This window comes from Argiope bruennichi, chromosome 7 (assembly GCF_947563725.1).
Source record: "Argiope bruennichi chromosome 7, qqArgBrue1.1, whole genome shotgun sequence".
Classification (NCBI taxonomy): Eukaryota; Metazoa; Arthropoda; class Arachnida; order Araneae; family Araneidae; genus Argiope; species Argiope bruennichi.
In genome coordinates this window covers 60,294,253-60,309,736 of record NC_079157.1, presented here as the reverse complement: position 1 = coordinate 60,309,736, position 15,484 = coordinate 60,294,253, and positions in this window count along the sequence as shown.

Below are 15,484 nucleotides of genomic sequence, written 5' to 3'. Positions count from 1 at the left end.
AGCGTGTTTCAGCATCTTTTAAGGTACGTGAAGCATATTCAATGACACGACGCTTTCCATTCTGTTCTTGAGATAAAACTGCTCCTAGTCCAGAATAAGATGCATCAGTTTCTACAAAGGTTGGTAATCCTTGTTTGAAATACGCAAGAATTGGAGCAGTAGTAATTGCAGTTTTTAAAGATTCAAATGTACGCTGTTGGTCATCTGTTAAAACTATGGGAGCATTGTTGGTCTTCTTTTCTAAACCTTTTAAAACGCTTGTTAAAGGTTTAGCAATAACAGCATAGTTACGAATATACTTACGAAACTGATTAGCAAATCCAAGGAAACTACGGACTTCATGAATTGATTTGAGAGTTAGATAACGTTCAATTGCTGCTATGCGTTCCGGATCAGGACGAACACCATCTTGAGAAATAATTCGACCAAAAAGAGTTATTTCTGATACTGCAAATTGCGTTTTTTCTCGTGTCAGCTTGAAGCCAGCTTTTTGAGTTGCTTCAAAGATTTTATATATCACTTTGAGATGATAATTGAAGTCATCATGAGAAGTTGATATATCATCAATGTATGTGTTGACATTGTGGTGTGCCAGATGATTGTAGGCTAATTTAATCGCTCTTGTCATTGTAGATGGGCCATTTGTGACACCAAAAGGCATTCGAAGAAATTCATAATGTCCGTCAGGAGTGACAAATCCAGTTTTGTAGGTGTCAATGTCTCTTATGGGAATGCAGTGAAATGCAGATTTTACATCCATTTTAGAACTGTAGCTCTTTCCTGCCATGCGTTGAATAACGTCTTCCATTTGGTCGATTGGATGCTGATCACTATTTGTGATAGGATTAATAGTGCGAGAGAAATCTACCACAACTCGCCTAGGAGTACTTTCATGAAAGGGCTGCTCCACAATGAAAGCTGGTGCTGCGTACGGTGAGTTGGAATGACGGCAAATTCCTTGTTTTAACCATTTTTCAATTTGCGTTTTTAAAAACTGGCGATCAGGCTCTGAAAGTCTATAAGGTCTACATCTAATAGGCTTTTCATGTTGCAATTCGATTTTGAATTGCACATATGGACATAGTCCAATGTTATCATCATTCGAATAAAAAACATCAGTAAATTTTCCAATTACTGCATCAAGTTGAGCTTGTTGAGTTGCAGAGAGTCCTGCGGATTTAGGGATAAGGTTTGTTTCGGATGAAATTATATTGGGTGTTGCTTCTGGCAAAGTAACATCATCTAATGATGGTAGTGAGGGTGGATGAAGAGAGACACAGTTGATGCTGGGTTTCGATGCATGAATACATTCGTACAAATGAAATGAAGTTGGAGTAGAAATACATAATGAGCCATTAGGGTCGTAAGTGCATCTAGCTTGAACTTGTTGTTGCCAATCGAATCCTAAAATAAGCTTAAATGGAAGCTGGGTGCACACTCCAATTTTAGGCATCATATGTTCCAAATTACCAACAATTATGTTTAAAGAAATCCAACCTATTGGCTTTATTTCATGGTCAACAACTTGGAACTGTCCATCAGTCCACGGGTTAATAACAATATCATTTGGAACACAAGATTGTTGAATGACTGTGATATCTGCACATGGATCACAGAGGGCTTGAATTTCTGTATCATTGTTGATAATAACAGGTATTAAGGCACGTCTGTTAGTTTCAGTTCTAATACAATTTATGGAATTATTATTTGCACTATTTGCGGTTGTAGATCTTCCATATGTCGAGTTGCGATTGTTGTTGTTGCGGCGGGAATTTGAAGAGTTCAAACTTATAGTTTTGACTACTGTGTTATTATCAGAACTAGTTGAACTGCTAGAAGATGGGATTTGGGCATTAGTTTGACTGTTGGTATATTGATTTTGTTGTGACGTGTTTCTTGGTTGAGCTATGGTTGAACCACGTGGAGGAGGTGGTAAACTGCACATAAAAGATGCATGGCCTTTGTTTCCACATCTCCAACAAGTAATATCACGAACATCGTCAGTTACCGGATTGTATTTACGACGTTGTTCATCATGTGTATAAGAAGATCGAATTTGAGATTTCGGAGAATGTTTCTTATGCTCTTGTTTTGCACTGCGAATAGCATCAAGTGCAGTTGCCCTGTCAATTAATTCTTCAACAGTATTCGTATTTTGAGTAGCTAATGCAATTTGCCATTTTTCCTCGGTAATATCACCTATGATCATAGAAATACGGTCAGGTTGGGGAATGGTGAAGGGAGCTTTTTCCAAAAGAGCGTCTTTTGAATAAATATAATCTACTAAACTTTCATTATGCCTCAACTTTCGTTCACTTTGGTGAGCCAAAAATTCTTGCATTGTAATACGCCTTTTAAATCTTGAGGCGAGAGCATTTTTCCAAGTAATCCAATCATTAAAATTTTTTCCTGTAGTTAATTGCCAATTTTTTGCAGATCCTGAGAGGCGAGAAATAGCATTATTTAATTTTAATTCGTCGGACCAGTTAGCTAAAGTTGAAATTCTTTCAACTTCCTTTAACCATTCAAGTGCATTTTCAATTATATCACCTTTAAATATTTGGATTGAATTTGCAGTGTCATTTGTAGATGTGATTTGAATCACATTTGGATTTACTTGTCTTTCTAAAAATTGTTTTTGCGTTTCCATTAATGTAGAAAGAATAGCTGCGATATTCGGATCTATTTGAGAGGGCGGAGGCATAGGAAGTGGCGATTGTGTAGAAGAATTACTTAAAAGTTCTACTTGTTTTCGCAGAGATTCAATCTCTGTCAATAAATGTGCATTATCAGAAATTGCCTCCTCAGCGTTATTAAGATTCTGCACTCGAAGAACATTTAATTCTTCCAAAGTTCCTTCACTATTTCTTTTATTATTATCCTCTACAATACGCAAAATTAGTTCATTCTTATTTCCAGTTAGCGAAAGATTTCTGAAACGTAATTCTTTTTTCAGTTGAACTATCGTTAAAGTTTGTAGCGGTTGCGAGTCTAAAGAATTAAAAATGATATCCTCTTTTGTTGACATTTTTTTTTATTTCTGTTCACTGTTCTTGACGAACGAAATAAATTAGCGAAGATTGCTTGGCGACGTTCTTGTTTAAAAAGCGAAGATTGCTTGGCGATGTTCTTGTTAATAAAGCGAAGATTGCTTGGCGATGTTCTTGTTTAAAAAGCAAGCAATAAATTTTGCAAACAGAATAATTTTTTTGAAGGTAATGCGAAATCAATATTCAACATTCGTTAGAATACTCGCACTGATTTGTAAAAAGTTTTATCACAAGTAAAACGTAAGTATATAAAGTATCTCATAAACTTCACTTACTATGCGTGGGCGATTTTTGGAATACGTTCAGGCAAAAACAATCTTGGCGAGATTATCATTCCTTGGCGAGGATTCTGAAAGTTCCAAAGAAGGCTTAACTAGTGCGATGTTTTTTTTATAAAATATTATTTGAAATTCCTTTTGCAAGTCCATTAGATTCCGGCTGCGCCATATAAGGCTGATTTATAATTAGCCTCTTGAAATTTAAATGTTAAGAAAGAGTTCTTAATTAGAAAAATAAAAATCTATTATTGTGGTAAAGCATATGCGTAGGTTACAACCGTGGCGAACATCGACAACCAAAAAACTGTTGCCAACATTCGTTTTCACAAGTTAACATAAGCTAAACGATTACAATTCTTTCATCGATACACAAAGTGAACCTTACACTATGAGACTTGACGTTATTAGAAATGTCCATGCACACAATATCTTAAAGATATTGAATGAGAATGAAGAAGAAGGAATTTAAGAATTATTTAAGAAAATATTTATTGTTAAATCATGCTACAAAATACACCGGCTATTACGGAAGAAATAATTTAACCTTGTAAATATATATCTTCTCTAAATGATATGTTTTTATCTTTATTTTCTTATTTTATGGCAACAAAATTGTTTCATTCGGTTAGATTTCATTTTTGTAGCATTGAGTTTCATCTCTATGTCTACCAATAATAAAGGAATGTGTGTGTGCGTGCGTGTGTGTATGTGTGTTTGTGTGTGTGTGTGTATGTCTTTCTGTCTGTCTGTCTACCTATCTGTCTATCAATATCTGTGTATTGACTTTCTACAGTCCAGACGTTTGACCTACGCCTACAAAATGTGGCGCATACGTAACTTGGAAGGTGAAAATCTGCACATCAGAGTGATTAGTTTGGAATTCTAATTAAAATTTTAATAAAAACTACAATGAGTTTTGACGGGGTTATTTTTGTAATATTTTCGGTAAATACTATTGCATAGAAATGAATTTTACACCGTTTCAAAATTTAAACAATCACCCTTTTTATGACACCAAATTAATAGTTATGCGAATTTTTTGCTGAATATTTGTTATTTTTAAAAATATTTTTTGCCTAATATCCAACAATATGTTTCAGCGTTGATTTTAAATAGAAGCCGTTTTCCTTGTTTAATCAAATACTGAATAGTGGGATTTTCTTCCATTGTTAAACATTAAAGAAAAAGGATTTTGTTTCGTAAATTTATAGTTTAGAAGGCGAATAAGAAAGCTAAAAATAATTTTATTTAATACCTGTGTATTTTACAAGATGAATAAAATTTGGAGTTACGACACCGCAAAATTTAGACCATAGATGAACCCGACACTTACGTTTTTAATACCGCTTTGTTGTTATTGACCCGTCTCTAATTAAGCTATATTATCAGAATCATTGATAACGATTTGTATTCCTAAACAATTTATCTGAAATCAAATATAACTTATTCTCCTGGCGAACTAGCTGGTCACCTAAGACGATAATAATAAATAGATTTTTTTTCTCAATTCCAGCCCAAACCTGGATGCATTGGTGATATAACATTTTTACTAAGAGCATGCTGAAACAATTACGCATCTTATTGTTGATAAGTTAATGGCCGCGGTTGCCCGGTGGTAAGGTCTCAGCTTGAGAACCGGAGGGTTTCAGGTTCGAGACTCGATTCCACCGAAGTACCATCGTGTAAGCGGGTCTGGTGCACTTTAAACGTTTTCCTGCTGATGTGGTGTGGAGAGGGGGGTACCAGCTCAGGTGTCGTCCTCGTTATCTGGCCGCGGTTCAAAATTACGAGGTTCGTCCCAAAATAGCCCTAGTGTTGCTTTAAAACGGAATATTATTATAATTAAACTAATCTTTGTAAGTTGTACTTTTTTCCTTTGCAGATTAACTGACATTGTTCGGAAGAATGATCGAGAGGGTGGACTTCAGAATCGATGAAAAGGCCAGATTCACCCCAGCTAAGTTCTATAAAACTAAGTTGCTGAATGACTTTACTCCGTTATTTATGTTCACAGTCTGTTGAGAGCTAGGCTCAGTAATGGAAGTATAAGCTATGTGTCCACTTTTCATGTGCAAGTATAGAAAATGAAAATGATGAATCCATTTATCTTTGTTAGAAAATTATCCCCCCGGGGGGGCACCTCAATAAAAGGATGAGATGTTTCCGGGATGATGAGTGGATCTCTAAGAGTGTTCAAAAGTAGTTGATCATTGAAAATTTGAAATTAAACATTCTGTCAAAATGTTGAACAAAAGAAGGCGCAAGTGCGAAACACATCAGGAAGCCTGCTCCTTCAGTAACAAATGCCGATGTGGCAAGCTAAAATACAAATAAAAATTATTATAAAAAATCTGAAAATCTATGTATAAATAATAGTTTTTTGTAGTTACGCTGTTATACTTTCATAGATTTTATATTCATTTTAAGAGATATTTGTAAAATAACGCTGGAATATTGGAAATCTGATATCAATAATAAATTGGAATATATTAATAAATTGTGAAAACGATGTAGTGTACTTCATAATGTCCAGGCAGGCTGGGCGTTGTCAGCAAAGAATTCAGAGTTCAAATGTACCTGCCATACCAAAATTTATCTCGTAATTCAGAAATCTGTTGTTCAGAGGTTGTAGTTTGTTTAATCGCTAAATATTCATCTTCAAAAATAAAAGCAAAAAGAATTAATTCACAATTTTATTCACAGCTCGCATTTTTACACTTAAGCGCACTCGCATAAAATAAAAGAAATTCCGTTATACTTCCGCTTTCGCCTAGCGGCTCACGATAAATCGCGATACAATAAATCGATTTTCGCACTGATTTACGTTTTCGATTTCGTTTTGGTTAGCGCGTCTTCCCCGTGATCTGGGCGTCCCGGGTTCGAATCCTGGTTCGGGCATGGTTGTTCTTCACCTGTGTTCTATCTGTGAGGTGTGTGAATGTGCCCCCTGTAAAAAGTGGTTGTGCAAGCGAATGTGTGAGTTTCATCTTCATATGAGCTAGAAGTCAGACTTCTGCCCTCGGGTGCTCAGGGGTCTTTACCCTCAGAAGCTACTGCACTCCCCTTTCCGTGGTAACGCGGACACGACATCATCATTTCGTTTTGGTTACCAGTTAGTGTTTATGTATGTTGCTCTTCATTCTTTTTCACCTTCATACAGAATTTTTGTTAATATTTCTATAAATACTGTCATATTCTAATTTGTAAAAATGCTTGTTTTAAATCCAGCGTTATAAATTGTAAAATGCAGTCATTGACACACGTTATTAAATGGGTTTTAACAAAATGAGTTTCTATTTCTATTCAAAAGATAACAAATATTTTTATTATATAAATTGTAACTTCCTTTATTTGGAGTCGTTCTGATCAGTCAATATGTTAAGAGATTCTATTTATAACTTAAAATAGCTGTAAATAAATGTAATTGCTATAATCACGATATATCGAAAAATATCTATATGTGTTGGACGATACATCGCGATGATGAAGTTCAGTCATCTTTCAGCCCTACACTCAACAATGATCTGTAAAGTAATCTTTAAATTCCAACAATTCTTCAAATGAAGATAATAACCAAAAACCTTGTGTTAATAATTCTTAACTTCCCATTACCAGCTTCTTCTTCACAGATCTTTCTCTCCATTAAGATTAAATATACGCAGTTGAATTAATCTTAGTTTCCTTTTCACCAACTTCGTTAATCAAAGAAGTACGCGTATGAAAACACAATAGAAAAACTGAATATTTGGAGAGACACCAAATTCATACGCTTTCATTCCATTGCGTCGCATGCATAAGTGGCCAAACTTGTTGTTTTTGATGTTCTTTTTATAACTCTTTTTGTTATTTGGCAAGTTTCCACCTAATTAAGTACATCCGCTTCAAAAAATCCCGATGTGAAAGAAGGTAATTATTTTAAGGAGGAAGGGAAAAATGATATGACATTTACCAACAAACCATATGCTAGTACCAAAATGCTTTAACTATAAAAGACATAACTAGGTTGTCATAATTAATTTCGCTAAAAACACCTCTTTGACTTCCTTCGTATTTTTACTCTGTGAAGTGTCTTAGGACAATCCCATTTTTATTTAGTTGAAATATACAGCAGCACTGAAAGAAAGAAATGTTCATGCTTTTTAAATGAAAAATTTAAGTTATATATAATCGTTTGCAAAAGAATAAATTTAATATTTATAAATTTTACATCAGCCATTTTACAAATTCCAATCATCTTGTTATAACTTTTATGCCTATTTTTTTCGTCATTTGCTAACACATGCATTTTTATTAAAAACAAAGAACATATATCAGTGCTCATATATGTGTGTTGGCGCTCTGCAGGCCAAATCGTTTGACTTAGAGCAATGAAATTAGGCACATATATACTTTGGAGACTTTCAACTCAAAGTAGTATATGTGCTAAATTTCGTTGCCAATTTTTGGAAAGTTTTGAAGAATTTTAATAAATTAAACATTAAACGAGATGTTGACATTTTTTTACACGATAGTTTCTAAAAATATTCTATTACTAAACTTGATTTTTACATATAACAAAAATTTTTAAAAAATAAATTTTTAGTCATACCTAACGTTCTTTAATTCAGATTCAATTAACCTTTAAATATTATTTTTAAATATACAACATTTTTTAAAATTCATTTTTAAATATATTATACAGAAATATTTTCGGAACCATTCTTTTTATTTTTTAAATTTTTAAAGAATCCTAACTAAATAAAAATTGAACGAGATTTTGACATTTTTACGTGATATTTTCAGAAAATTTTTTTGTTCTAAACTAATTTTCACATCGTGTTAAAGTTTTAAAAAATTAAATTTTCAAATATATATAACGTTCTTTAATCCAGATTCAATGAACCTTTAAATATATTTTAAATATATTATACAAAAGTTATTTGCTGTGAATGAAATGGAAATTCATTTTATTGCTGCTTCTATTATTTCATCCTGGTTTTTTTCTTCTATTGTTGAAGATCAAGACTAATAGACAGAATGAAGATTCGACTTGTTTTTTATATATTTAATATGTTTCTGTTTAGAACTGTGATTTTTAACAGAAACTAAACAGTGACTTTTATAAATTTTTTAAACATTGCGGCAATTACTGCTGGTGTTTAACTTTAGAACTATGCAATTTTGATTTTTCTTTAAATTCGCGCATTTTTATTTATTTATTTATGTGTTGTTTTTTTACTCTGATGCTTTGCCTCTTTGTTGAATAATGTTGATTTTTTTCATTGAATCAGAGAAATTTTTATTAAGTAATTCTCTGATATATTATGTAAACTAAGAAATATATATTTTAGTGCATTCAAAACTTCAATGATGAATTATTCCTCTTATTATTCTATGCATATGCTTCGATTCAGCAAACGTTACTTTATTAGCTAAAAAAAATAACCATTTCCTTTTAAGACTGGACTTTAAATATTAAGTAAAATAAAACGACAATTAGAGTGGCATGTACAGCTTGCAGAGGCACAATAGACGTATTTAAATAAGACTTCTAAATGGAAAGCAACAAGACTATCATGAAAAACATTTTTGCCGAGGAAGAACTAAGCTGCTTATAAAAGATTAATTCGAAATTAACTAAGCGCCGTATGTGAATAAATAAGAATCTATTTAACCCTTAACCAGGTAGCGCGGTATCTCAGACCGCTAAGGATGGATTTTCTTCACCCCTAATTTATTTTAGCTCAATCGAATGGATTAACCCTGTAGCTTCTTGTTTCGTTATCTTCACAGCACGTACACTCTTTCAAACAATTTCAATGGATGCTTTTTTAAAATTTTTCAGCTATTTCTGTTGTCGTTGTTTCTTAATCCCAGCGGTTTTATGCCAAGACAGCGATTTTAAGCCGGTGGGGGAGCGTCTCTTGCTTGTTTAGTAGCGTCAACTAGGGCCAAGAGTACGACTTTGCTACTCACGCATCACTCATTCGCTTACACAACCCCTTTTTACAGCAGGGCACATTCACACATAGAGCAACGGAAGAACAATCATGCCCAAACCGGGATTCGAACCTAGGACGCACAGATCACGGGGCAGACGCGCTACCCCTATGCCAGGACGCCGGTTCAGTTTAGGTTTAAAATGCCCTTGAAAACCATGCTTCGAATGTTCACAAGTTTCTGCGTAGAAATGATGCCGGTAAAAAAAAAAAAAAAAAAGCTACATTTTACCCATTGTCAATTTTTATTTTTTATTTTTCATATAATTGTTGAATTTTTCATTATATTGTTTTTCTATATATATTTGTATACTGGAAAAAAATATGATTTAAAAAATAATAAGTAATATGTTTTTTCAAGAATATTATTTGTTGTGACATGTAATTTAAGAAGAAAATATATGTTCAAAAGCAATTACTTTTTTCAATAATAATATGTTTTGAAAAATGTCTAAAACATATTTATATATCAAGAAAAATATCTGAAAATGTAATGGCTAAATTTCATGCAACTACTTCCATTAGAAAATTTAATTTGAGTGTAATAAAAATGCCCTCTGGTAGACCTACCCCCCCCCCCCCCCCAATTTAGTCCTAAATTTTCATCTCCCCATTTAAGGGTTAATATGAACAATCGACGGAATCTCAATGCGTGCATTATTAAACGCTTTCTAAATAAATTATTTTCAATACAAAGCTTACTTCGTATAATTGTATTACACACAACAGTTATATTAAGTGCTATTTTATTTTTAATAAATTTTTTAATAAATAAACAATTTATTTTTAATAAACTATAAAGTTAATAGAAAATATGCTTTTATATACTTCAGGTATTTTAAAAACTTTATTAAGAGAAAAAGTTTTAAGTAAATCAAAATGTTATCCATATCAGGCGATTTTTTTTTTAAATATTAGTATAACAGTAAATTGATTTTAGTAAATTAATGTAATACAAAGTTACTCAGGAAAAACCCTTGATGAAATATCTGTTAAATTTTAACTAAACTTTGAAAAAAAATTACTTTATTTTTTGTGTACTTTCTTCTCTAGAAAAACACCATGCTAAAATTTTTAAATCAAAGTCTAAAAGCTTCAAGCTTTAGAAAATTTTGAACACTTTTTTTTTTCCTCCTACATGTAGCAAGACAGGATTTATCGATCGCATGCTAATCTGTCAACATTTTCAAATTAAAAACAAAATAAAATAATGAAAATTATATAAATTATACCTGCTCAAAAGTAACTCCTTTTTTTTAATTCCTTTTGAATTGCATTCGATTGTGAGATATTTTTTGACGCACTGATAATTTTTAAACTAAAGAGCTGCTATTGGAAAATGCATTCAAGTTACAGCATATGACATTTTTGATAAAAATAAAATAAACTTATTTTGAACATTACAAACATGTTCAAAATTTCAATGAATATTTTTGAGGCGAATTATTCGAGATACGCAGTGTAAACTTCTAGAATATTCAACAAACGAATATTATGAAAGAACTTTGGAATGACGCGTGGAGATACGATTTACAATCACATAATCCACCAAACGGATAAGTCAAATCTAGCTAGATAGTCATGATTTACAGTATATTTCCAAACAAATTTTTTTGGAAAGAATGACAAAAACTTTTTGGAGTATATTTTTGACGCCTTTTCATACGAGTAAATATGAGTTTTAAAATAAATGAATAAAGCTATGTAAATTACACATTTGATGAATTAGAAACTGTGCAGGAAAGCTAAGATGATTGATAGGAAAACTTATAGGATGAGCATAAAATAAATTTCCTTGTTTCGATAAAATAACTTTCCATACGCGGATGAAACTAAAGAACGAATTGAGTCCAAATTTTCAAGATCTTAGAAGACATGTGAGGATTAATTTCTTAAGAATTGTTGTCATGGCAACACAAAAAATTGCATTAATCCAATGCAGATAGAACACATCATCCTTAAGCAAAAGTCTGCATTCTACTTTATCGTATACAAATTATTGGGAAGTTATAAAAAAATTCAATCTCGAAATTTTGACGAATTTCCGAGTTTTAGATCCTTCAGAGTCCGGAAAACGCATTTTTAGCAATTGTCTGACTGTGAAGTTTACTTAGGTGACAATTCCATGTACAATTTGTATATGGAATTTATAAATTTATATATTTCGATCAAATTTTAAATGAAATCTTTAACAAATCTGCGCTTTTTAGATCTCCCTGAGTTCAAAAAACTTATTTTTGGAAAATGTCCATCTGTCTGTCTATCTCTGACGAAGATAACTCCAGAACTATTTGAGCTAGACGGTTGAAATTTGGTATTCGATCTTTACAACAAATTTGCAGATTTCTATCAAATTTTGAGTAAATTCCGTTCAGAGGAAGTCCGTCTGTCCGGCTGTTCGAATAAAAATGAACACGATAACTACAAACCGAAGAGAACTAGATAAATAAGATTTGGCTCACAGATTTAACATTTATAGTGTAAACACCTGCTCAATTTTGAGCCAAATTTAATTTTGGGTTGACTGTCTGTCGGCCTGTACTTTCAGGAATAAGTAAACGCGATAATTAAAAAACACAGTGACTTTAACATATCAAATTTGGTATAAGAACTTGTGACTACAAGTGCAGTTTTGAGTCAAATTCCTGTTTCAATCGGTTGGGGAAGCATATCTGAAACACAAATTTGATTTTTGGATATTGCCGCATTGAAAAGAGGCAGCCGACACTCCATGACCAAACGATCACAGCACTCGTCTCTTAATTAAGAGATCGTCAGTTCAAATCCCGTTAGAGACAATGAGATTCACAGTTTGTGTAAATATTTAATTCCTTGATTTTATGTTTCTCTTTATTTCATGTTACAGAAGATTCTGGGCATTTCTTTAGTTTATCAGACAAGTGTTCTGGACTTTACTTAATGTCTCCAGAAAAGTATTCTGGAACTTTCCCTGCTAGTATAAAAGCAGAAGATCTGTCAGTCACTGTGTTCTGAGTTGAGTTAATAAATTGGTTTAGTTCTACTTCTTGTGTGTGTCATTGACTTCCACACTAAAGTACTTACGTGACAATATTATTAGTGCATGCCAGGGATTAATCGCCATGTATTACATGACAGATTCATTAAAATGCTAAATTCAGGCCAAAAATTAACATTTCGTAACTATTGTACGCCAAGGCATGCAAGGCGCTCTCTGGCATTTATTAGAGAGTTTGCGAGAAAGTTTTTGAAGAATACTTCCGCTGGTTTAAAATCATTTTTTAAATGCTATGTTTAAAAGCAAGCTCAAATACTTTCAAAACAATTAGAGAATGCATGTGTTATCTAATAATAGCATGATATAATTCAAATCTCAAACAGTAAAAAATAAACGCATGATCCCATAATAATCGTTGAATACAGCAGAAAACTGACTGACTTCTAAACCGCAAAAATCGAGAATCAGCAGTTAAAGATTTAGTATGAGAATTTGGGTCTCTTAACAAATCTGAGTGCTCTCGGCGAGTCCAATTAGGCCTTTTCTGAGAATCTCATTTAAGAATTTGAGTCCCAGTGGTCTAAGGATAAAAAAAATCAATCTAATAACGCAATAACTAAGAGGCAAGAAAGTAACTTGTTCTTTTATTAAAGGTTTCGAATTTCGTCAATTGCACGCTTTTCCGAAATTGGATTTCGGAAGCCAGCTTCCATTGATACACTCGTATACGTGATAAATTTTAACGATTAAATTATAAAGTATTTTTTATTTTATTCTGTATAATCTATTTAATATAAAAAATCTAGAAATGTACCCAATATTTAAATTTATATAATAAAACAAAAATAAATACATTTTATTTAACTTTTTAAAACTTATTTTTCAATTATACGTTTTAATTTAAATTATATAAAGATTATTAATAAAAAAATTAGATATATTTTTATATAAAAAAATATAAATTAATGTAACAAAAATCTTTGTTTCTTTACTATTTGTTTTATCCTTATAAATGCGTCTATTGTAATATTTTAAAGCATTTATTTAAGGTTAGATTTAATAAATTTTTGTTTGATCAATATTTTATAAAATACTACATTTTATCGATAAAATACTTAAATCATTCATTCTAAATTGTCCTAGCGGCGATCTTAAATAATATTTTATTCGTTTTAATGTCGAAGTCCTCATCACTTTTTAATTATAAGCTTTAAGGGGTTTTAGAACATTCAAACTTTATTCTTTACTTAAACTTTTAATTTTTCCAAAAACTTTATGATTTTATTTGATAGCCAAACCCCTTTTGAACATTTTAAGATATTGTAGATGTGTGTACGTTTATTGATTTAAAGATATAATGAAAAAAGTGAAGGTCATTGTTGACTTTTCACTCAGAAGTGTTAAGGTCAGTGACATTTGATTGTGATATTCGTGAATATAGAATTTTAATGAAGGACTTTTTGCTCTAAAGTCATTTTTCTCAATACTACATTTTCACAGTTAAGGTGTTCAGTGTAAGATTAAACAAAAGTGGTTCATCGTATCAATATGAAATTTTACGGGTATGGTTATGCATACATCATCCAAAATCAAAACATTATTATGAATACTCTTTTCCACATGACGAACTCCAGTAAATCTATTGAAATTTTTATTACTTTGCATGGTTATCAAGTTATGTTCTATTATGAATACTCTTTTCCACATGACGAACTCCAGTAAATCTATTGAAATTTTTATTACTTTGCATGGTTATCAAGTTATGTTCTATTATGAATACTCTTTTCCACATGACGAACTCCAGTAAATCTATTGAAATTTTTATTACTTTGCATGGTTATCAAGTTATGTTCTATTATGAATACTCTTTTCCACATGACGAACTCCAGTAAATCTATTGAAATTTTTATTACTTTGCATGGTTATCAAGTTATGTTCTATTATGAATACTCTTTTCCACATGACGAACTCCAGTAAATCTATTGAAATTTTTATTACTTTGCATGGTTATCAAGTTATGTTCTATTATGAATACTCTTTTCCACATGACGAACTCCAGTAAATCTATTGAAATTTTTATTACTTTGCATGGTTATCAAGTTATGTTCTATTATGAATACTCTTTTCCACATGACGAACTCCAGTAAATCTATTGAAATTTTTATTACTTTGCATGGTTATCAAGTTATGTTCTTTGGGAGTAAATTGATGTAATATTTGTTAATATAAATTGCTTATTTTCTCAAAAAGTTTGAGTGCAAATAAATTCTGTCTTCAAAAATTTATACAAAACATGTTTTTTTTTAACTAACGAAAATTAGTTCACTAACTTAAAAATTCATATTTAAAAGGTTAAATGTCTTATAAAACTGTGGTAAAAAATTAAATCTAAAAAAATTTCTTGCGTTAGGGAGAATCGCATTTGACCAACTTTTGAGGTCTGTTTTAGTTGTTAAAGGTCTTATCCCCTTAATCATATTTTACTTTTAACATCATTAAAATCATAGGGTTGTTTTTTTTCGAAAGTTAAAAATAAATACCTATAGTAAATTTTCAGATAAGTGCTCTTCTTTTTGAATCTGAGAACTCCTCGTCTATAGCTTAAGTAAACTATTATAGTAGATAAGATGGCGTTGGATGTACGCCAAAAATCTATTCATTCGCCAAGATTCATAGCGAATCATGCATATGAGTAGGATGTGTCATCACTAAAAAATTGTATTTCGCTTTATTTTACATTTGTTGCTGCATTTATAATATGAATGTAAAGTGTAGTAAATAAATTCTAATATATTTACTTTTTTCTTTCATTAATTAAGAAACCATTATCTGTTTGTTTGAATTAATTGAATCCTGTTGATTTTGTTAAATATAGAATTTCATAAACTTTAACCTATAGTCTTGAAAAATTTGCACTAATTAAATAACGATAAGTGCTCCAATTTTTAAAACATTTCCTTTTATCATTTTTAATTGCACGATTTTAGTTTCTGATTTTGAAGCAAGTTAATAATCGACAGAATAACAGACAGATAATAATAGACAGAAGCTTCGATTTTTACATTGAGTACCAATTTTCAGCAGATTAAACTAAAATTTCTTTGATGTCTGTGACAAAGATAAATTAAAAACGCTTTGAGCTAGACAGTTGAAATCTGATGGACTTTCTTTACTCCAAATTTGCAAAATTTCTATCAAATT